The sequence below is a fragment of the Cyprinus carpio genome, unplaced genomic scaffold, assembly GCF_018340385.1.
Source record: "Cyprinus carpio isolate SPL01 unplaced genomic scaffold, ASM1834038v1 S000006452, whole genome shotgun sequence".
Taxonomy (NCBI): Eukaryota; Metazoa; Chordata; class Actinopteri; order Cypriniformes; family Cyprinidae; genus Cyprinus; species Cyprinus carpio.
The window spans coordinates 31,038-54,362 of NW_024879134.1; the positions used below are offsets into that span (position 1 = coordinate 31,038).

Here is a 23,325-nt window from a genome sequence, read left to right on the forward strand (position 1 = left end):
AATGAGCTCGTGAGAATTTCAGGTGGATCTGTCTGAATGGTTTAAAAGAGGGACTCTTCCTTCCGCGCTAATGTGTCTACTAATAAACTTCTGTGCGTTTTCCTTTGCAGATGCTCAGTTACAGGTTACTAAACATCTCGTCAGCACCAGCCATCCGGCTAATGGTTACGGTATAGGCGGCTGAGATCACAGGTTCGGAGGGAGCTCTGCCAAGGGACGGCACAGCAACGCATGGAATTCATGGAGTACCGGCATAGGTCCACCGCTGAGGTGGTCTCCTCGGCCGCGTAGGTGCTGTCGCAGCCAGCCGGGCAAAGTGAAGGTTGGCAGTTACGCGAAAGTCTTCTTGTATATGCGGCCTCAGGTGATGCTGCCCCCGCGAAGTAGCGGTTTTATAAAATTTGAGCTTGACTACTGCCTCCGGTGCGTTCACCCCTCTGCGATGCTTCGGAACCTTTAGGTACACCACTCTAAGCTCGGGTGTGACTTTCTGAAAACCACCATGGTGGTCAGTGTGCACGTGAACACTTTGCGCACTTTCTAAAATCCACGTATTGGTAAGTGTGCCCACGCACGACTTCGCGCAACTATTTCTGAAATCCTGTATGGGTAAGGGTTACGCGCTCCGCCTCGTTCCCTTTCTTGTAGATGATTAGCACCTTGGTTCCTTGGGCTTCCATTCATCCAGTGTGTGTATTCGTTTATACACTTCAAGCATCGCTTCCCTCAACATGAGGGGCTATTTTGGGCGGATTTCCGTGGTAGTTGTAGCAGCGGCTCCCCCTTTTCCAATAAGGGTCGGCTATCGAGCGCGCTACTCTGCCATTCAGGAGTTCGCCCTCTCATATGAGGACTGAGAGTTCACTGTTTTCCCAGAGAGCTCCAGCATTATTTCCACAGATTCGAGTTTGATGACTCTCAAAATACATTTTTGAGATGCACCATGCCATCTATGAGCTGCTCTATCAGAGTGCCACGAGAGCCCTTCCTTTAAGAACTAGTAATTTGCAAATCCTGCTATGGTAAGTGTGCACGTGAAGTCTTTGCACCTTTCTGAAATCCACACTGTGGTAAGTTCGCACGCGAGTACTCTGCTGGTCTTTCTAAATTTCTATATGCGTGAGGGCTTTCGCGGCGGTTTGCTTTCGTGCCCTTTTTGTGAGCTGGTAAAGCCCCGTTCAATCTTGGGGCCCACTCCACCTATGTATCCTCGGATACCGATCTAAACAGGGTGTTGCTACTGGAGATCTGTTGAGACAGCCCCTTCAGCAAGCTTTTTGCAAAGGAAGCCAGCTGTAGCCGCTGTGGGACAGGCAAGACTAAGTTAATATAAAATGCTAGGTTCCTAGCCGTATCCCGTTAAAGGAATCTTTCCTGATCCAAGCCTTTAGCTCTACCACCGGCCGAGGCCCTAACAATTAAGTTGGGTTGTAGCTTAGGCCTTTGGCCCATAAGGGTACTGTCACAGACAGCCGTCTAAACGTCCCGGGGGCAACTCCCATTTAAAATGGTAGAGTTGGTGACTTAGTGTTCGCCATGATGGTGGTTCTGGCCTGCACCTCACCCTCAGCATGGCGGCGTGGGTATACTGGTTCCCCATAGCGACCCCTAGAGGATGGCAGTTCGAAGTTCCCTTGAAAGGGAACGTCTCAGGTTACGAATGTCACCATAGGTTCCCTGAGTAAGGAACGAGGACACTGCGTCCTGCTAGCTCCCTGCCATGCTTCGGGACGCACGCTTTCAGACGAAGAAGTGGATGATGACGTGTGATTCCCCGGTGCCTGTTTTAAAGTCGCACCGGTAGTGGACGTCAGAGGCTGTCGCCGGCCAACTAGTTGGTGGTTTTTTCATTGTATGCTTCAGACACGGGTCACGACGAGGTGTTCCCCATAGCTACCCCTAGAGGACGCAGTGTCTCGTTCCCTACTCAGGGTAACCATGGTTACATTCGTAACCTTGAGACGTTTTCCTTAGTTGTCAGGTATAATCATCAAAATTAAAAGAAATACCATTTGAAATATATCAGTCTGTGTGTTATGAATAACTATAATATACAAGTTTCACTTTTTGAATGGAATTAGTGAAATAAACTTTTTGATGATATTCTGAATTATATGACCGGCACCTCTATATATAAATAACACACACATGCATTTGTATACAGTATTTTTAGAAAAATGGTATTTATATATTAAGTATCTATGTTATACTATAAATTATATGAATACAATTATAAACATGTAATTCATGTAAATATTTTCAAAATATATACTGTATATGTGTGTCTTATATATACTATAATAAATATACACAGTACGCACACACATTTTGTAAACAACTTTTATTTTGGATGCGATTATTAATTGTTTGTAAATAATTTATTTGGATTCATTTGTGTGTGTTGCTGTGTGTGTTGCTGTTTGTGTGTGTGTGTTGGTGGTGTGTGTGTGTGCTGTTGTGTTGTGATGCTGTTGTTTGGTGTGTGTGTGTGTGTGTGTGTGGTGTGATGTTGTGTGGTGTGGTGGTGTGTGTGTGTGTGATGTTGTTGTTTTGTGTGTTGTGCAGTGTTAAGTGTTCCCGTTGGTCTAGCAGCGAGTGTCCCCGGCTCTCCCCGTCAGAATGCACCGGACTCTGGCCAGCTCTTACCCCTCAGTACAACAGCCGGTCTATCAGACGCAGGCGCAGCTCTACCCGCAGGTCACGTCTGTCTCAGATCAGACTCGTGCTGTAGCTCTGGGTTCTCTCAGCACACGGCTAGTTTTCAGCTGCTCTGCATTTAAGCAATATGCCGCATTTAAAATTCCAATAGCAATGTTATGAAAGGAATACAAATATGCATATGGCTTAAATTCAGGAAATATAATGAACAAAGAATAAACGACTGAGATTTGTTTTGACCTTGAGGCTGATGAACTTAAGCAAGTCCTCTTACTGACCATTTGCTGAAAAAAAATGAGTGTTTTTTTTCTCAGATTGTTTGTGCTTTTATTGTCTGAGAGCAGAATGAAGCTGCTGTTTGTTCTGTGTTCTCTTGCAGCCACCTGCAGCCGTGGCTCAGCTGAGCCCCTCGTTAGCATCGTTAAAGCCTGCAGTCTCAGCCTCCGGAGGCGCGGTAGGTCGTTAACCTGCTGCAGGAGCGCAGCCTGCTTCCTCTGGGATGCTCTACGTGCCGCCGCCGGTGCCCTGTCCTGCCGCAGGACCTGCAGAAGCTGAACTGCAGCCCAGAGTCAGTGCTAACCTCTCTCTACGCTCTGCTGTGGGGGGTTTTGTGCGCTCACTGACGGTGTTCTCGTCTGCAGGGTGTTCCGCTGTAACTCTGACCACAAGCATCCCGCAGACGCAGTCTCTGCTGAACAAGGCCAAAGCTTCCCCTCGCCCTGCTGCTGCCACCCCTTCAAAGATCTCTCCTGTGAGTCTCCACATCTCTCCGCTGCTACATCCAAAACCGCTTCAGTTTTAGAACCGATTCCAAATTCCCCAAGAACCAGGTGTTCGATGAGATGCGTGCATTTCCATTCTGCTTAACAATTCTTGCGTTTACGTTTTAATGTGATTTTAAATACGATTTAAGTGCAGGAACGGAAAGAACTTTGCACCCTGTTTGCTGCAGTGCAGATGTCTGCCGAAAACTAGGTCGGTATAAATCATCGCAACACAGCTGTTTTTTGTCTTACGTGAACAAACATGAACAAAAGAAAGATCAACGCTTGTGTACAGTATTTTTAGATCTGCTTGTCTTCTGTGTCAGCCGTGTCACAAGGGTACATATTTTACGTGTATTTTTATGCTTTGTTTTGAAAGCCAAGCAGCGCATCATCGCCCAGCGCGTCTGACACAGAAGAGTTTACGCCACCTGTGTACTGCTCAGATTTGCCAAAATTGCGCTGCGCTGATTTGGAAGGACACAGAGGAGAGGAAATTGTTGAATAAAGTCGTTGTTTTCTTCGTGTACCAAAAAGTATTCTCGTTGCTTATCATACCGTTACGGTTGAATCACTGATGACAGATGGAGTATTCTGACGATGTCTTTTCCTGGACCTTGACACTGTTATTTATGTTGGCATCGTCTATGGGACAGTCCCAGGCCTCCCGGTTTTTTTCATTCCAAAATATCTTAAATTGTGTTTCCGAAGACGAACAAAGATTTTACGGGTTTGGATGAAATGGGGGTTACATGATTAATGACAAAATTTATATTTTGTGTGTGGAGTAACCCTTTAAAGAGACAGCAGACTTATAACCGCGCTGCCTGTAATTAATGTTAATCAAATAACAAAATTAGTTTTTTTATCTTATTGGAATCTAAACTAGCAGTCGATAAAACTGAAACGATACCCAAGCCTTCTGTTGAATTCTGAGAGCAGTCGAGCACCCAGAACTGAAACCATCGTTTACTTCCCTCCTGTCCTTCAAAAAAAACCTGACTGACTTTCTTCTCTGGAAGGAAAAAATTCATGTGTTTTGAATTTACTTTCGCGGGAATAATGAACAGAAATTGACGTTTTCCGTCTTTAAACCAGCTCATCAGAAGCACTGTAAAAAATATCCTAAATATCCAAATAGACAGACAGTAAAAAGAAGAGGAAAAAATTACTTTATTTAGTCGCCAAATTCCAGAATTGTTTGTTTTAGATTAGCTTTACTGTTTTTGTTTCTTTTTTTTTTCAGTCATTTTAACGTTTACGTATGTATTTTAAAACATTATTTGAGATATTAATCTTCAGCATTATTTGTACTGTGTAAATGCATTCATCTTACCTCAGGGCTGCACTAAAGCTGCCGTCTGTAAGTTTTGCCTCTTTGTCGCCATCCGTTTTTGAAAACCTGGGATTGCAGCTGTGTGCAGAATGATGTTCTGTGAGTGGGTTGTGCTCCAGCGCGGATGAATCTAATGTTTTGAGGTGAATGTGTGTGTGTGGCAGTCAGTCACTGCACCGGTGTTGGATATTTACTGTACTTCGCAATCACAGATTCTAGCCTACGGTCTTGGAATATATGAGCTAAATAAGAATTTTCACCAGATATTGTCATCTGAAGAAGTAACAGGTCTGCCACGTTTATTCTGACCAACCGAGGAAAATTACAGTAAATCTTGCTACCAATGGTGATTTAATCTAACGATTGATTAGCTCATATCACATCAAACCGTGCAAATTATTATTATTGTTAAACTTTATTATCAAATTCTTAATGTTAACAACGTCAGCATTGTGTGACTGTGTGTGTATAAGCGTGTGATTTCAGTTTATGTACAGTCTAACCTCTAATTGTCATTCCGTTCAATTTTTTATTAAGAAATTCTTTATGAGCCCAAAAAGCAAAATTATGCTCCCTTCAAACTAGTTGTTTTTAAAATAGAGATCTTGTGTACTCCCAGGCGATCTGTAATTAGAACCACATTTGAAACTGGAATATAATATCATTTCATTTCATTCACGTTTCATAAACACATACTCCTTTATGGATTACAATCCGCCATCAAAATGATGAATTGAATTGTTCTAGCTGCTGTGAGAAAAGGCTATAAACGCTCCACACCTGCAGGATCCTCACATGCGATAGATAGCCAGGACAACTTCATGGTTTACAGGAAAACCTGCCCGTACCACTCAATTAGAAAACATTATTATAATATAACCGTTGTGAATGGGGCTAAAGTAAGGTGATAGTTTTGAACACTGGCTGGTTATGTACTTGCTCAATATTGATTTTGGATCATTTTTAACCAAAAAAAAGGTCCGAACTGCAGCTTTAAACAGTCTGTGTAAATGAATCTAATGGCAGTTCAGATGCAGCTTCTGTGCTTCACTTATTGCAGTGCAAAGATGGATTTTGTTGCTATTTGGGTAGTAACTGTTAATTTAGATTTTTGGGAGAGCTTCATCAGTCCTGTCACAATCAGAAAAACACTAGTGCTCATCTCAACATGAGCATCCTCTGACGCGCTGACCGAAATGATCTTATAAGTTATTAATCAGCTAATGGTCCTCTTCAGCAACTGCCCGTGGTGACGTCCAGTAACATCGTGCGCTGCCGCTCCTGTCGGACGTACATCAACCCGTTCGTGAACCTTCGTGGACGCTAGAAGATGGAAGTGTAACCTGTGTCACCGAGTCAATGATGGTGAGCGCTAGTGTGATGAAAGAGAGATTCTGCTTGATTAAAGCTGTGCGCACTGCATTGTTTTTGTGTTTATGTGGTGTGATATCTGAATAATGTAAATGAATGTTTTGAATCGTGTGATCTCAAGTTTCCGGAGGAGTTCATGTATATCCGTCAGCAGATCGTATGGGAGCGCCTCACAAAAAGACCGGAGGTGCAGAGCGCCACCATCGAGTTCATCGCCCCCGTCAGAATACATGGTGCGAGTTATTACAGATTCTATTAACAGTTTAATGTTTCTTTTTAGATTTTCTGTTTTTTGTTGAAATTTGAGCATTTTAGTCATTTTGTTGGGTGTTTGTCATTTCTACTAGTTTATGTCTGTGAGGTTTTTAGTAATTTATTTTCAGTTTTAGTTTTAGTTCATCCTAATCAAATGAACAATGTTTCCATTTCAGCTAGCTAATATTAAAGTAAATTTTTTTTATTTATTTATTATTATTTTAGTTATCATTTAAGTAACTTTTCTTTTGATGGTTTTACGTAGCTATTATAACCCTGGTTTCATGTAGGCACTGACAGACCGTTCTATCTGTAAGATCATAGTTAATGTACAGATCTGTTAAATAACATGCTCATATCAAGATTTCCACTTACGGAGTGATAAGCCATGCAGCAGGTATTTGTAAATTCGTACATATAGACTGAGAGTGTCTGAGAGAAGTGAGATGTTGAGCTGGTGTAATGCCAGCGATCTGAACGCGCAGTGTTTTTTGTCCGCAGCTGAGGCCCGCGCGCAGCCCGCTGTTTACCTCTTCGTCCTGGACGTGTCTCATAACGCGTGGAGAGCAGGGGTATCTGGATGTGGTGTGTCAGGGCGCTCCTGGACAGCCTCGCCTGTAAGTGCTTGCGCTGATGAAGCTGTGTCCCGCTGCGCTTGAGCTCGCTCGTCAGTGTGACGCTTGTTTCTTTACCGTGAAGGCTTCCCGGAGACGCTCGGACGAAGATCGGCTTCATCACGTTCGACAGCAACATCCATTTCTACAACATGCAGGAAGGCCTGTCGCAGCCTCAGATGCTCATCGTGTCAGACATCGACGGTAATAGCGCTCTCCCGTCAGTACAGAAAGTGCAGTGAGGTCTCAGAAGTGAGCTGACTGTCGGCCTGTGTTCCCTCAGATGTGTTTTGTGCCGACGCCGGACAGCCTTCTGTCTGGTCAATCTGAAGGAGTGCAGAGAGGTGAGTGAGTGTGGTATGGGCTGGTCAGACTGACTCTGGACGCTCTGATCTCGATGCTCTTGTCGTTGCAGCTGGTGCAGGATCTGCTGGCGAGTCTGCCGCAGATGTTTTCGGTCCAGACCGATGGAGACTCAGTCTGCTCTGGGGCGGCGCTGCAGGCCGCCTTCAAGCTGCTGTCTCCCACCGGCGGACGCATGTCTGTGTTTCCAGACAAGCAAGCTGCCGACCCTCGGCATCGGCGCGCTCAAGCCCAGAGAAGAGCCCAGCGCGCCAAGGTTTGCCTCCTGATCGACTCGAACTGACTGCTGATCCGTTCATTATTTACCCTGGAGACTTTGCACTGGCACAATGACACATATAACTATCAGTTTGTTTGTTTTTTATTAGGGCTGTCAAGCAATTAAAATCTTTAATTACATGATGTGCTAATGAATCATATTCATCATAAATTAATCACATCAGTTTTGGCTGAGAAATTACCCCCTAAACGATCATTTAAAGTCACCAGTTAGACTTTACGAAAAATGGCTTTAAGAAAGAAGGAAAAATTTGCATTTGATGATTAAGCTTTGCATAAATAATGATAATGCTTAATAATGGACTTATTGAAAAATCCATATTGAAATATGCAACGATTTATAAAAAATGAAAACAACACCTAAATATGAGACTGTGAATATAAAAGTAGGTGGCGGTGAGTCGCTGTCTTAATGAGCGAGTCATTGAATCGTTCATTCAGTCAGCTGATTCATCCAGAAATCAAAAGTCTTTATGAATGAATCACTGAATCATTCACTCAATCAATTTGATCAAAACAGAGGATTTCTTCAGTAATGAAATCCCGCTGTGTGTTTCTCAGAGACGCCCAACAGTTCTGCTGTGAGGTTGATTGGACCTATTTTTGTTTGTGAAATTGATCAAAACAGGTATTATTGTGTCTGTGTAGCACAGTATAATCTGTTTATTGAACTGTTGTATTCATCATTATCACATTAGCAGTAGTGCAGACACTGGGAGAAACGGCACTCTAGCTGGTGTGATAGTGCTAAATGAAATCATGTGATGTAAATATTTTTTTTTTTGGCCCTCATATTTTGAATTTTAGGCATTCTAATAGACTTTATCGCAGCCAGTCGTCCTGCATCATGTTCATCAGAAACTGCATCGTCTGCGACTGCACATTATTTTTTCCATAATTTAACCACACCAAATAAAAGGTTCTTCTTTATTTTTTAGAAGAGTTTAACATTTGAAATACTAGATGTTAATGAGAGCTTCCCGTCTGTTCTGTGGTGGTCTTCCTCTGTAGGACGTGCAGCATCTCAGTCCTGCGACGGACTTCTATAAGAAGCTGGCTCTGGACTGTTCTGGTCATCACGTGGCCGTGGATCTGTTTCCTGCTGAGCGCACAGTACTCTGACCTGTCCCTCTCGGGTCAGTCACTAACTACTACACCTTTACACATCACTTCCTCTCCTCGTGAAGTGCTGTCTAGTGAGGCTGCTTCAGGAGCACCTTCTGAGGGACCTGACCCATGTTTGACAAATACATCAACCCTGTAATGCCTAAAAAATTTTAAATAATATAATTATAAAAAAATATTTTTTAATGGAGCCATTTACTGAACCATTAAAATGTGTTTTTTGAGTATCATATTTTGATCAATCAGGCTTTTATGGTTCATACTAGCTGGGTTTCCATCACCCTGCTTTTATGCACATTGTGAAGCATTGCATCAGAATCGAGTGATGGAAACAAATTTCAAATAAAAATGCCTTAATTCGCAAAAAAGTTTTTACGCTCACTTGAGGTGGTTTTTGACCTCTGCAAAAAAGGGTTAATGTGAATAATGGGAGATGAAATGCATTTTGCGAATAAATTCCAAGCGCGTCAGAAAGGTCATGTGACTGCGCTATGGGACGGTAAACCCTGACTAACCAGCGGAACAATCTTGTCCCACAGCATCTGAAATGTTGTTATGGTCATTCGGAAATGTCAGAGCAAAGTCTGTCATCAAAGTATTTCTGTATAATTGCCTCCCAGAACTGTTAAAGACTGTGTTCCCAGACAGCAGCATCCACCTCCGAAAGCAGTAACCGCATTCATTGTGTTTCGTCTGCTCGCTCTGAGCTGCAAGTCATTTATTATAGATGAAAATTATTATATTCAGTAACCTCTCCTACTTTTCTTTGTAAGGGTCCACCCGCGGGCCAAAAACCAGAATCCAGAGGCCTGGTCGAAGGTTTAATGTGTATTTGGTCTTGTACTTGCGCTTCTGAATTTATCATGATTTAGTTTGAATTTTTAGTCTATCTCTGTGTTCAATCTGACTCCAGTTTCACATGATCATTAAATTTGGGCAATATTTCTATCGAAAGCTGATCACAGATATCAAATGTTTATTAATTTAGATATTTGAGTATTTATTATTCGTTCATTAGGGACCAGGTATCGCACAGGAATTACACTCAGCTGATACTGAACCCACGGACACAAACTCGTCAGTTCTGAACTTACTCAGAGGATACAGAGTGGTTATAATACCTTTAAGTGAGCTACACCCTGCATGCTCATAACAAAATGTAGTTTTTTTTCCTGTAACCACAGAGCTACACCGTGTTAAGTCAGTGACCAGTCAGGAATCTGAAGCACCTAATGGTGTTCCCCACGGTTCATCCACTGGTGCTTCAGTAGAAGAAATACCACTACACAATCTATTTGAGAAATGATTTCAGAAGAGATCAGAATAAATCAAATTTAACAATTTATTATTTGTCAGGTAAAATTGTATCATGCCAATTACATAATGAAACGATTAGAACCCAATTTAGAAAAGATAATGCAATTGTGAATCACACTGTAAGCCGGTGGCAACCCGCTCCTGTACATAGACACTGTAGCCATATGAGAAACAGCCAAGAGTTCCACGCAGGAGACAAACAAATTAAACAGTCACACATGTAACAGTTATCCTGATTTAAGACACATGGTCTAAAATGCATAGCAAAGCACTCAGGTGTTTTTAGAGTATAAACTGACTAGCTTATGTGCACATGTAATAGCAGGAAACAACTATACAGTGTGCTCTATGGGGCAAAATGTGTTTAACACAGTTACATTTTTAACTTTAGTTGCCTGGACCATGTGCCCGGGGGGGAAAGGATGGGTGAAGGGACCAAAGATCAGATGGTCTTTCTTCCAGATCTTCCTATCTGTTGTCTTGTGGCATGGCATTTTGCATTTTTGTTGCGAGAGTTCCTGAGTGTTTTGGCTTCACAAAGAATTAATTTCATAAGGAAATAATTTCACATCTTTTCATCTTACTGATGTATTGTGCCAGTTTTTTCAAGAAGTGACAATTTTGTTCTCTTTGACTCATTGAATGGAAATGGTTCTTGTTCGCAAATGTTTTGTGCGATATTCCAATTTTGTGCATAAGTTAAATTTGCTACTTTGGATGGAAACCCGGCTATAGTCTGATAGAGTGAGAATATGGAGGAAAAAACAGCTCCGTTTAGAGCCTCAAACTGAGCAAAAATATGAATTAGCTGCAGATGCTGATATTTCTGTGATGAAATTCTGATGCTTGTGATGCAAATCAGTGAGATGTTTATAACAGTAGAGCAGATGCTGACATAAACTGATCTAAATATGAGTCTGTGCTCTGTATCTGCAGTAATGTGTCTCAGTAAGATGAGATGTAAATGATCCAAACATATAATGCAGTGATTGAGAGATGAAGAAATAAAGGCTCCTCAGAAGATGTGAGATGTTCTGGAGGCTTGTGAAGATCATTCCTCCGCTGAGGAACAGTGAAAGTAAAGCTTCTGGAAACAAACGCTCCCTAAAAAGATCCTGATGATCAGATTTGAGACCTCTAAAACATGATTGATGGAGAATCAAGTAAAGCTGAGCTGCTTCGAGTCCAGTAAGAGTTCATCTGGAGATATTACTGCAGTTATTCTGACCTTTACTGATCAAAATCACTCCAGATCTGACACCAGAAGCCAGCAGCTGAAGCTGATTTACTACTTAAAAGAGCTCTGACCGGATAAAACACTCTAAACTCTCAGAGACAGAGAGTTTGTTTAACAGCAAAGTCTGATCATGTTGATAATTTAGAACCTTAGAAATTCACATTTCAAATATGGTTCAGTAGCTTTATAGAGTTAAATCAAGTCATCAGATTGTAAGAATCAGTGCATGTCATTTATTAATGTGAATCATGCAAATTCACAATCGTGAGTAAGACCCGGCTGTCTCATTAACAATATCAATTACCAACGGTCAGAATCCAGACGCAGTCCGTGTGAGGGTCGTCTGCAGTGCGCTTCATCGTTCTCCTGTAGATGTGTGTGTAATATAGTGATCAGCACAGATGAACGTTAATGCCTCAGTGTGGTTGGTGTCTGTGGAAACTCTTAACGATTGATCCTTCATCTCCTCCTGAAGGCTGTATATCCAGATACTCGGCCCGGAAGCATCTATTTCTACCCTTCATGACCACAAGCAGCACAAACCCGCCTCAGACGGAGCGCCTCCAGAAGGATCTGAAGAGATACCTGACGCGCAAGATCGGCTTCGAGGCCGTGATGAGGATCCGCTGCACTAAAGGTGTGTTGAACGCAGAGGCCGCGCTAACCCAAAATTGTCCTTCATGTACAGAATTTTTTTTAGCAGTAATGAAAAAATCTGAAGGCTGTTTGTCACTTTGACAGATTCCACTGAGGGAGATCTGTTGTAATTTCTAACTGTAATTCCCAGCCCTGTCCAGTTGGTGGCAGCAGAGCATGGGATCATCAGCTCCAGAACAAAAATCTGAGACTTTGTTTCATATCAAAAGTAATAAAGCACAGAGCTTAGCCTGTTGTGATTTATTGGAGGGGAGGCGCACTATATGTACAGTTCATTCATCAACTGAAAACAGCACATCGATTGGATTTAAGAATCAATATTGGTTCATGAAAATATATTAAAATCGAGAAATGTTTTTTTTTTTTACCCAGCCCTAGCATTGTTTTTATTTAGTTGCCTCCGTTGTTGCTGTGTTTTGTTTTGAATGTGAAGTGTGGCGGTGTCTTTTTTATGTTTTTTTATTATAAAATATATATATGTGTATGAGTTTTTGTTCTTGTTGTAGGCTCATTATTAAAAGTGAAAATGTGAATAAAACTACAAGCAGTTAAATGTTATAATTTTAGCATTTGAAATTGAAATGAGGGATAATAATAGATAATGACAGAATGTTTATGACCCTGTGTGTCAGAATGATGGACGATGTTCGAGTCCTGCTGCAGTGAGATGTGTGTGCTGTGCTCCTCAGGTCTGTCCATACACACCTTCCACGGGAACTTCTTCGTGCGCTCCACCGACCTGCTCTCTCTGGCCAACGTGAACGCCGACGCCGGCTTCGCCGTGCAGATGAACATCGAGGAGAACCTGCTGACCTGCAGACCGTGTCCTTCCAGGCCGCGCTGCTCTACACACCTCCAGCAAAGGTGCGCGCTGCTCCTCAGGTCAGCTGACCGCCGTCATGTGATGCTCACGGTGCTCCTCTGTGCTGTTGCAGGAGAGCGGCGGATCCGTGTGCACACGCTGTGTTTGCCCGTTGGCCAACTCCCTGTCCGACATCTTCGCTGGAGCCGACGTCCAGGCCATCACGGCTCTCCTGGCCAGCATGGGTGACGGCTGCAGCTCTGCACTCTGCTAACAGACCTTCAGAAGGACACACTTAAAGGCCCAAAAATATTCCTCGTCAAAACACAACACAACATCATACAGAACCAACAACCAATTAGGGACAGACATACAGATAATAAAAATAGATTACCAAAAGTATTATAAACTATCAAGAAAAATGATACGAAAAAACCCAGTAAAATAAATCTAATAAACTAGCAATAAATGAATAAAATGGGAAGTAAAATATAAATTATAATATAATAAATTCACGGAAATATATTAATAAAATAGAATACGTCTATTTAAACTATTAATAATTAACTATTAATAATTGTGAGGTACGCTGTCAATAAAATAGTATAAATATGACAAATTCGCTGTAACAAGAAATAAATGCAACTAGATTGTAAAATACAGAACATAAATATAGAAAATAATAAAATAGAATATGTAAATTTATAAACCTTTTTATTATAATAAAATAGCATTAATATCATAAACATGGGGTGAAAACTGTAAATTGAATATAACCAACTATTAATAAACAAGGTTTTAATGAAATGTCAATCGAACATAATATAATAAACTTAATAAACGTGATGCGAATACAACAGAAAATAGAAAGGAGAAAAGAATAGAGCAGAGATGTTTATGAAGAATTATGAATACAGATCATTCTGTCCTCTTGAGTTTCTTTCTTTCTTCTGCAGAATGATATTTAGAAGAATATAGAAGGCATTCCTATAGAATTGTCAACTGATTCTCAGGTGAATAATCAATATTGATTGAGGCTATCCACTCTGAATTATTTTATAATATCAGTTTTGGCTTCTTCTGTTGAGTCGAGTGTTTGGTAACGTGAAGCCTGTCAGACTCAGCGCTCATGTTCCAGACCTCAGTAGTAGCAGAGGTTACTACATTCTTTTCTGAAAGCATTGTAAACGAGTGTGTTTGTTCTGATGTGTGTTTGGTTCTGATCTGTGTTTTGTTTCTGATGTGTGTTTGTGGTTCAGCCGTGGATCGCTGTGTGTCCGGCGGAGCCTGAGTGATGCTCGTGACGCTCTGATCAACGCTGCAATCGACTCGCTGGCATCCTACCTACCGCTCCTCTGTGCTGACCGTCCCTCAGCCCCGGCCTGCTGACCCCCGCCTGCCTGCGTCTGCTCCGCTCTACATCCTGGCCCTTCTCAAACATGTACGCCACACACAATTACCGCCCCCCCAGACCTCCCCCCCCTACCCTCCCACCCCACCACCCCCCCCACATACCCCCTCCTCACCACACCCGCTCACACACACAATACCCCTCCTCACCACAATACACCCCCCCCCCCCACCTCCACACACAATACACGCTCCTCACCACCCGCTCACACACACCACCGCCCTCACCCACGCTCCACACCACCACTCCTCACCCACCCCCCCACACAGGCTCCACCCCCCCCCCCCCACCCCCCCCAACACCCGCTCCACACCACACACCCACCACACCCAACCCAATAACACCCTCCCCCCAACACGCCAGACACCCCACCCCCCCCCCACCACCCCCCCCCACACAATACAACCATTCCTCACCACCACCCCTCACACCCACAATACAGCCCTCCCCACCCCCAACGCTCCCCCCCACCCCACCCCACCCCACCACCACCACCCTCCCCCACACACAACAAACAACCCTACACCCACCCTCACCACACCCTCACCAACACACAAAAACCCACTCCTCACCACAACCTCCACAACCAATACCCCCCCCCCCCCCACACGCCCCACACACCCACCACCTCCCCCACCCACAACGCTCACACCCACAATACCCGCTCCCCCCCCCACCCACCACCCACAACCACACCTCCCATCCACACAACCACCCACCCCCACCACCACCTCCTCCCCCCCCCCACCAACCCCCCACCCCACCCCCTCACCCCCCCCCCACACCACACACCCCCACCCCACCCAATACAGGCTCCTCCACCACACGCTCACACCCACAATACACCCTCCCCACCACCACACCTCCCACACACAATACACCCTCCTCACCACACCTCACACACACAATACCCGCTCCTCACCCCAACCCCACCCACAACCCACCCCCCCCCCCCCCCCCCCCACCCCACACGCTCCCACCCCACCCCCCCACAATACACCCCCTCACCCCACCCCCACCGCACACCCCCCCCCTCCCCCCACACCCCTCCACCCCCCACCCACCTCCACCCCCCACCCCCCCCACACCCACACACAATACCCTCCTCACCCCCTCCCCCCCCACACCCCCCTTGCTCCCCCCACCCGCCCCCCCCACCACACCCCCCCCCCACCCCCCCCCCCCCCCACCCCCCCCCCCCCCCCCCCCCCCCACAACCACCCCACCACCCCCCCCCATTACACCCACCCCCCCCCCCCATCACACCCCCCCACCCCCTCACACCCCCCCTCCCACACACAATACCGCTCCCCCCCACCCTCCCCCCCCATACACCCCCCCCCCCCCTCCCCCACTCACCCCCCCCCCTCCCCCCACACCCCCCCCCCACCCCCCCCACGCACCCCCCCCCCCCCCCATCCCACAACACCCCCTCCTCACCACACCCCCACCCCCCCCATACCCCTCCCCCACCCCGCTCACACCCCCAATACACCTTACCCACCCCCACCCCCACCACCCCCCCCACCCCACACACCTCCCCACCAACCCCCTCCCCACACCCCCCCACCCCAAACACCTAGCCCCACCCCCCCACCCACCCCCCCTCCCCCCCCCCCCCCCACACCCCCCCCCCCCCCCCCCACCCTCCCCCCCCCCCCACACCCCCACACCACCGCCCCCCCCCCCCACACACACCCCACCCCACCACACCACCCTCCCCCCCCACCATAACCTCCCCACCCCCCCCCCACCCAATACCCCCTACCACCCCCCCACCCCCCCCACCCCCACACCAACCCCCCCCAACCCCCCCCCCCCCCCACACACCCCCCCCACCCCCCCCCCCCACACCCTCCACCCCCCCCCCCCCCCCCTCACCACACGCTCACCCCCCACCCCCCCCCCCCCCCCCCCCCCCCCCCCCCCCCCCCACACCCCCCACCCCCCCCCCCACCACACCCACCACACCCCCCCCCACCGGCTCCTCAACCACCCGCTCCCCCACACCCAAACCCCCACCCCCCCCCCCCCCTTCCCACCACCCCCCGCTCCCACCCCCCACCCACACCCCCCTCCACCCCCCCCCCCCCCCCCCACCCACCCCCAGCAAACCCCCCACTAACCACTCACCAACCCCCCACCCCCCCCACCCCCCCCCCACGCCCCCCCACCCCCCTCCCACCCACCCCCCCCACACCCCCCCCCCCGAGCGCCCCCAGACCCCCTACCCCCCCCACCCCCCCCCCCCCCCCCCCCCACGGAGAACCCCCCCCCCCAACCCCCCCCCCCCCCCCCCCCCACACCCCACACACCCCCCCCCCCCCACCCCCCCCCCCCCCAACCCCCCCCCACCCCCCCCCCCCCCCCCCCCCGCCCCCCCCCCCCCCCCCCCCCCACCCTCCCCCCACCCACACCATACCCCACCCCCTCCCCCACCCCCCCCCAACCCCCACACAATACACACGCCCCCCACCCCCCCCCCGCCCCACCCCCCCCCCCTCCCCCCCCCCCCACGGTCCCACCCCAAAACCCCCTCCCCCACCACCCCCGCTCCCACACAATACCCCCCCCCCACACCCACCCCCCCCGCAACCCCCCCCCCCCCCCCCCCCCCACCCCACCCCCCAACGCTCCCCCCGCCACCCACCCCACTCCCCCACCCCCCCTCCCACCCACCCCCCCCCACACAACCCCACCCCCCCCCCCCCCCCCCCCCACTTCCCCACCACCCCCCCCTGGCCCCCCCCACCCCCCCGCTCCCCCTCACACAATACACGCCCCCCCCCCCCACCCGCCCACCCCCCCCCCCCCCCCCCAACCCCACCCCCCCCCCCCGCCACCCCCCCACCCCCACCCCCCCCCCCCCCCCATCCCGCCCCCCCACCCAACCACCCCCCCCCCCCCCCACCCCCCCCCCCTCCACCCCCCCCTCCCCCACACCCTCACCGCCCACCCCCCCCACCCCCCCCACAACCCACCCGCCCAACCCCCCCCAACACACCTCCACCCCCCACGCACCCCCCCCCACCCCCACCCCACCCCCACCCCACACCCCCCCACCACACCCCCCCCCCACACCACCCCCCCCCCCACCCCCCCACCTACCCCCCCCACCCCCCCCCCCGCCCCCCACCCCCCCACCCCCCCCCCCACCACCCCCCCCCCCCCCCCACCCCCCCCCCCACCCCCCCCTCACCCCGCCGCCCCACCCAACTCCCCCCCCTCCCCCCACCCCCCCCCCCGCACACCCCTCCCCACCAACCCCTCCCCACCCCCCCCACACACACACATACCCCCCTCCACCCCCCACCCCACCGCCCCACCACTAACCAACGCTCCACACCACACGCTCCACACACACAATACCCGCTCCTCACCACACGCTCACACCACATACACCTCCACCACCACAACGCGCCCAACACCACACACACACGCTCCTCACACCCACGCTCACCACAATACGGCGCTCACCCCAACACACGCTCACACGCACACCATACACGCTCCTCACCCCCACATACCACACACCCACACGCTCTCCCACCACACGCTCACAGCACGAACAATACACCTCCACACCAGACATCACGCTCGCACACACAATACACACGCTCCTCACCACACACACGCTCACCACACAATACACGCGCTCACCACACACACCAAGACACGGCTCCTCACCACACGCTCACCACCTACCGTGTTTAGACCTAGTCCTTAAAAAGTTATTCATCAAATTTTTTTTCTTCAAGACTGGTCATAAACTTTTTAATTTTGATATGAAAAAGGTAATTGTCTTATTTGTATGTGGAAAAGTACGACTGAGTTCCTCGTTGGCAACTGCTAGTTGGTCCACATACTTTTCACGAAAGCTAGGGTATGTAACGGTTCACATCAACTCATGATTGCCATTCACAATTTTGATTTCACAATTCAATTTTCCTCCCCGTTTTTTTTAACAACATGAGATTAACACAGTACATGAAAAGGTGTTCTTTTATTAGTCTATATGCTGCATGGTTTTCTTTGTGAATTGAAATATACCAACTAAATGGAAACTTTTTAAAACAAAACCTCAATTAAATGTTTACACAAAAGAAATCTCTTCATATACGACAAACTAAGGCTTTGTCCCTGTGGCTTTTTTTTCCCATTTAAAATTATGAGGCAAACCCACAAGCATTTTAAATCAATCATTCAAACCCTGATGCGAGCCTACATACAGCTTGAGCAGTTTTTTAAATTTAAATTCAATTGTATCAATTTTGCCAATTTGGAAAAGAGTCAAAACCGAATGGTTTGACTGAGTTTTTATGAAACTATACAATAAAGTTTACAGAAAAAATGGGAGAGCGTTCTCTACTATTAAATTTTTACTTGTCTGCTATTTCTGCTTGCCCTGTAAAGTATTCCCAGCAGTATTCAGTAGGATCTTAACCGACATTTTATGAAAGAGGTGAAGTGTTTGGAAGCATTGTCCGAAGCGGCTGGTCCTTGTCATGGTCTTAGAAAATGCTTTTAAGTTTTGCACCATTTGACCCTCTGCAAGAAGTGTTTTCATATTAAGCTCCTATCTTGGATAATGCTTTTACCTGCTTGCTGTTAGCCTCAGCTCAGCGAATGGGGGAGTTACATGCATTGTCCTGAGAGTTAGGTACGTATAACCATCAAGTTCTATGCGGAGGCCAAACCCTGGCTATCAAAGCCAGTGATTCTGCTTATAACTGCTCGGCTTTGGATTTACATGCTTTTTAAGAACCCTCCTCATTTTTCTTCTTCTGAGAAGATGAAATTGCACACTTTGTGTCCTGTATGAGCGTTATTGCTATTATGTACGATAGGACATGATTTTTAAGAAGAAGTGATTAGTTCGTTTCATGAGGGCCACCTCATAGTAAGGGCAAGCTGCTCTCCTTGCATGGGATTGAACGAGTTGTTACATCTATGGGGGGGGGGGGGGGGGGGGGGTGTCTTATTTCCCCGAGCACTTAAGAGCTCATTCTTCACAAGGTATTGCTACCCCTGCATGGGCTTTGTTTAAAGGGGATTTCCGTGGGAGATCATTTGTGTGGCGGGCAAGTTGGGTACATTTATCAGATTTTAAACCACCTTGATGTGACAACAGCGCTTTCATTGGCTCATGGCGTTGGTTACAAGTGGGCTCGTTTGAGAATTGAAAGGTTAGACTGCTGTTTGGTGGTCCTCATCTGAATATACAGTAAGGGGGTGGGTCTCCTTGTCAAGAGCTGGGATTGGTCCGTCCCTTCCGACAGATGTGGGTGTAATTGGTGCTTTCATAGTCTATACAGTTAGTCAGTCTCAATCTATTGTTTCGCATCTCAACTGATTTGAATTGGTCACAAGGGGTATTTGAATCGATTTTCAAACCGTCTCGCAGTTCATCGTTAACAAGTACTGTCTTACCCTGCAGCTGGCCCCTGTTGTTTTCATTAAGTTTTATATCTTATTTTTCCTTTTAATTTGCTTTACTTGAAAAACTAGGTCTAAAAAGGTTAACATTTTCATGTGTTTTGAAAGCGGAAGACTGTGGAAAAGAACACCCTGAAGAAGAGAGAGGGCAACCATTTAGCAATTTTTAGCTCAAGCATTGCAGTCTAATATCAGACATATTGTGTTAACAGCCTGCAATAGCACTTCCATCTTTTATACCATGGGATTTTTGACCAAATATTAATCAAGCTCTGATTTTTGGAAAATGTTTAAAAAAAAAATTGTTACCTTTTAACCATTTATTTTTAACAGACTTTGTGTTTAAGTCTTTTCCTTTTCACAAAACCTTTGCTCTCTAGAAACCATCGTCAGTTTCGTTTGAAATTATTTTAAGTATTAGCATGATAAACTGACTTAAGACTACCATGAAAGATTACATTAAGGACCCTGCATCAAAAATTTAGGAATGTTGGACAATCAAATGTATAACAGCAATATAACAGCTTGACAGTAAAATGTTTTTGCAGTAATTGTCCTATTTTTGATGTAAACACGCAACACTCTTACACACACAGACAAAACGTACTGTCACCGTCTCCAAAATGCTTTAATTAGGACACAGCAATGCATCATGTTCTAGTAGATCACGTGTTTGTAGTGTGTTCCATGGGATTAAACGTAAGAATAGACCTGGGCTATTTAAGACCTAGTGGAGGTAATAGTACCTAAAATAGTAATAGTAACGTGTGTAAAGTTTTGCATAAGCCTCATTCTTAAGTACGTTGTCATATCCGAATCTTAAATCATTGAATATGGTTTCTATGTCTAGGACCTGCAGTTCCTAAAAGGGTGATTTGGTTTGACTACTAGACTAAAAAGCAGTTAAAAGTTAGGTTGGCGTCCCCACTTCAAAACACACAATATTTTTTACACCCTTGTGAATAATAATTTTGTCAGGTCCTTTTTGATAAAATGATGAAAGCACGATTTTTTTACTGTCCACACTGTTTTTTGTGGCAGTGGGATTGCCCAACATGTGTTTCCTTATTCCTCTTTGACCTCTCTTTGGTTGTTTATTTTGGTCTGTGTGCTGCTGTGCTGTCTACCTACAACTCCACACACTGAGCTGTGCTTGCTCCTCCTCAGAATCAGCCTTCCCTGACGAGCAAGCGGCCGGCTGGACTAGCGTGTGTTGTGCCATGTTGCAGCTCAGGCAGGGCCGCCGCTGGCCTTCCTCCCTGGCTGATGGTGCCTCCGGGGGCGCTGTACCCCGGCGTCGGACCAGCTCACAGACGAGGTCCAGACTTTCACATGTTGCCGGGATCTGATCTACATATACATGACGCTCAGTAAGACCTTACACACATGTAGGGTTGGGTTTCGAAAACCGATTTCCATTTTAGAAACTGATTTCAAATTCCCAATAACCGAGATGTTTGATGAGTACGCCATTGCATTTTCCATTCTGGCTTAAAACCGATTCTTGCTTTCGCATTTTTAATGTGATTTAAGTGCTTTAATTGCAGGAACCGGAAATAACTTGTAGCCTTGTTTGCTGAAGCGCGCACACAGAGAGCATCGGTCGCCTGAATCTGTGTCCGTTCTCCAACTGTTCTGTGTTATTCCACTGCAGAAAAGATCTTTTCTCGGGCCAGAACTGACCTTTCTTTCATATTTATCAAACCAGTGAAGCAAAAACTATATCAGTAATATCATCATAAACACCTGCTTGGTTTATGTCTTAAGTGAACGTAAACATGAGGAAGAGGAAACGCTTGTGTAGCAGTATGTGGGATCGCTGCGTGTGGTTCAGTGATGAAAGAGAGACAGCAGCCTAATAATGAGCCGCTGCCTTGTTAATGTTAATCAAAGAACAAAAAGAATCTAATTCAACTGATCTTGACTGAATATCTTCACTAATAGATATTAGTAATCTATGAAAAAGAAAACGATGCAATGTAGTTAATCTTTTAATTAGTTTTCTGTACCGAAAATTTGGTTCAGTTGTTTTTATAATGCTGTTGCTAATTGAGTTGTTTGTTCCTATTTTATTACTGACTGGTTAATTGTCTTTTAACACTTAAATGTTTTAAAATGGAGGGTTAGTCTAGTTGTTTGTGCTGTGGTAGTTTTGTTAAAAAAACGCATAGATTTTGGGCCATTTTTATTCGGCTGCACACAGCATGATTTTGAAAGACAGACCCTACATGCTTTGAAAATTCTAAGTATTTGACTTCATTTTATTTTTATTTTTTTTTATCTTATTGGAATCAAAACTAGGAATTTATACGATCGAATCGATAAGCAGAATCCGGAATTGATAAACATTTCACACAATACCCAACCCTACATACATGTTCTAATATCAAATGAAGATCCACCTATGATCCATGTTTCTGGTCTGAATCGGAGAGAAATCTGCATTTTTGAGATGGAAAAGCAGTTTTCCAATGCTAGCAACGGGGCTTTCAAAGGAAAGATTGCTACCAAGCCAGGTTTGGTGTCTCTTTTTAATATGTGTCTTGGTACTGGTTCTGTCCCTGCTGCCTTTGAGAGGATCATGATTCATGAGCTGATCAGCGGGGGTTGTGTCGACGTATGTACGGCCATGGATTTAGTTTGAAATGATGTGGGGTTGTCTCTTGCTATCAGGGTGCTCTGAAACATCAACGATCGCCGATTCCTCAGCCAGGTGCTGCAGCTCGTACGATGGAGACAGCGGAGCAGTAGCGCTGCGTTCCTCATGGGACGGCGGCACGTGAGTACACACACACACTCACCACCAGCACACACAAAGCACACACTCTCCACACACACACACTCATGCACACACATACTTCCATCTGTCACTTCAGTGTTAATTGAAAGTAAGGCAGAATTCTGGCTTGTTATTATCACTTAGGGTGCTTTCACCACTTGGTTCGCTTGCCATGGTCCGGACCAGAGTCTCGATTACATCCCCCCCGCTGGACTGGCGTTCATGTTATATTATTTGGGTCCGAAAACCGCAAGGTTTCGTTTGCATCAAGACAGCAGCTTTTTACCCCGTTGCTTAGATTAGTAACGTGGCGCAGGAGAAGTGGGCAAATACATAACATTGCTCTTTGCACTTTTATATATTTACGTTTTTTGAACCATTTTGTTTTGTTTACAAAGCTTCGGTCCATAAACATTCACTTACGCCTGTCTTTGGGGTCTTGGAATGTACTTACAAATGATCTAAAGAACATGAAGGCGAAACAGAAAATGAAGATATAGCTCTCTTTTTGCAGCTTGTCAGGAAAGTGACGTGAAACACACACAAACATACATTATCATCAAAAATAATACATCTATTAACAGTGGTTCACTTCCAATGATTGCGTTCACATCAGCACTCAAAACCGTACCGGAGTCTACATGAACCGTACTCTGTGACCACCCTTTGTAAGTGGACTTCAGGTACGGTTGGTGGGTGCACACCCGAGTGAGGAAGACAGCATTCACAATCCAAACCGAATAACTCTGACGTGAATCGAACCCGGGTGCGCACCAAAAGTGCTTGTGTGAAAGCATCCTTATACTATGGGGTCAGTGAATGCTTGAATCTGATTGATGGTTCATTTTTACCAGCAGATTCAGTGACGTTAGACACTAGGAGCTGATCTGCGCATTACGGCACGCGTCTGCAGCGCATTAG

General features: G+C 46.7%; 1 pseudogene; it reads left to right on the top strand.

The window, feature by feature from the left end:
- LOC122143568 overlaps positions 1–20,499 on the top strand; it is a 23,889-nt pseudogene extending 3,390 nt beyond the window's left edge.
- Positions 20,500–23,325: the final 2,826 nt, after the last annotated feature.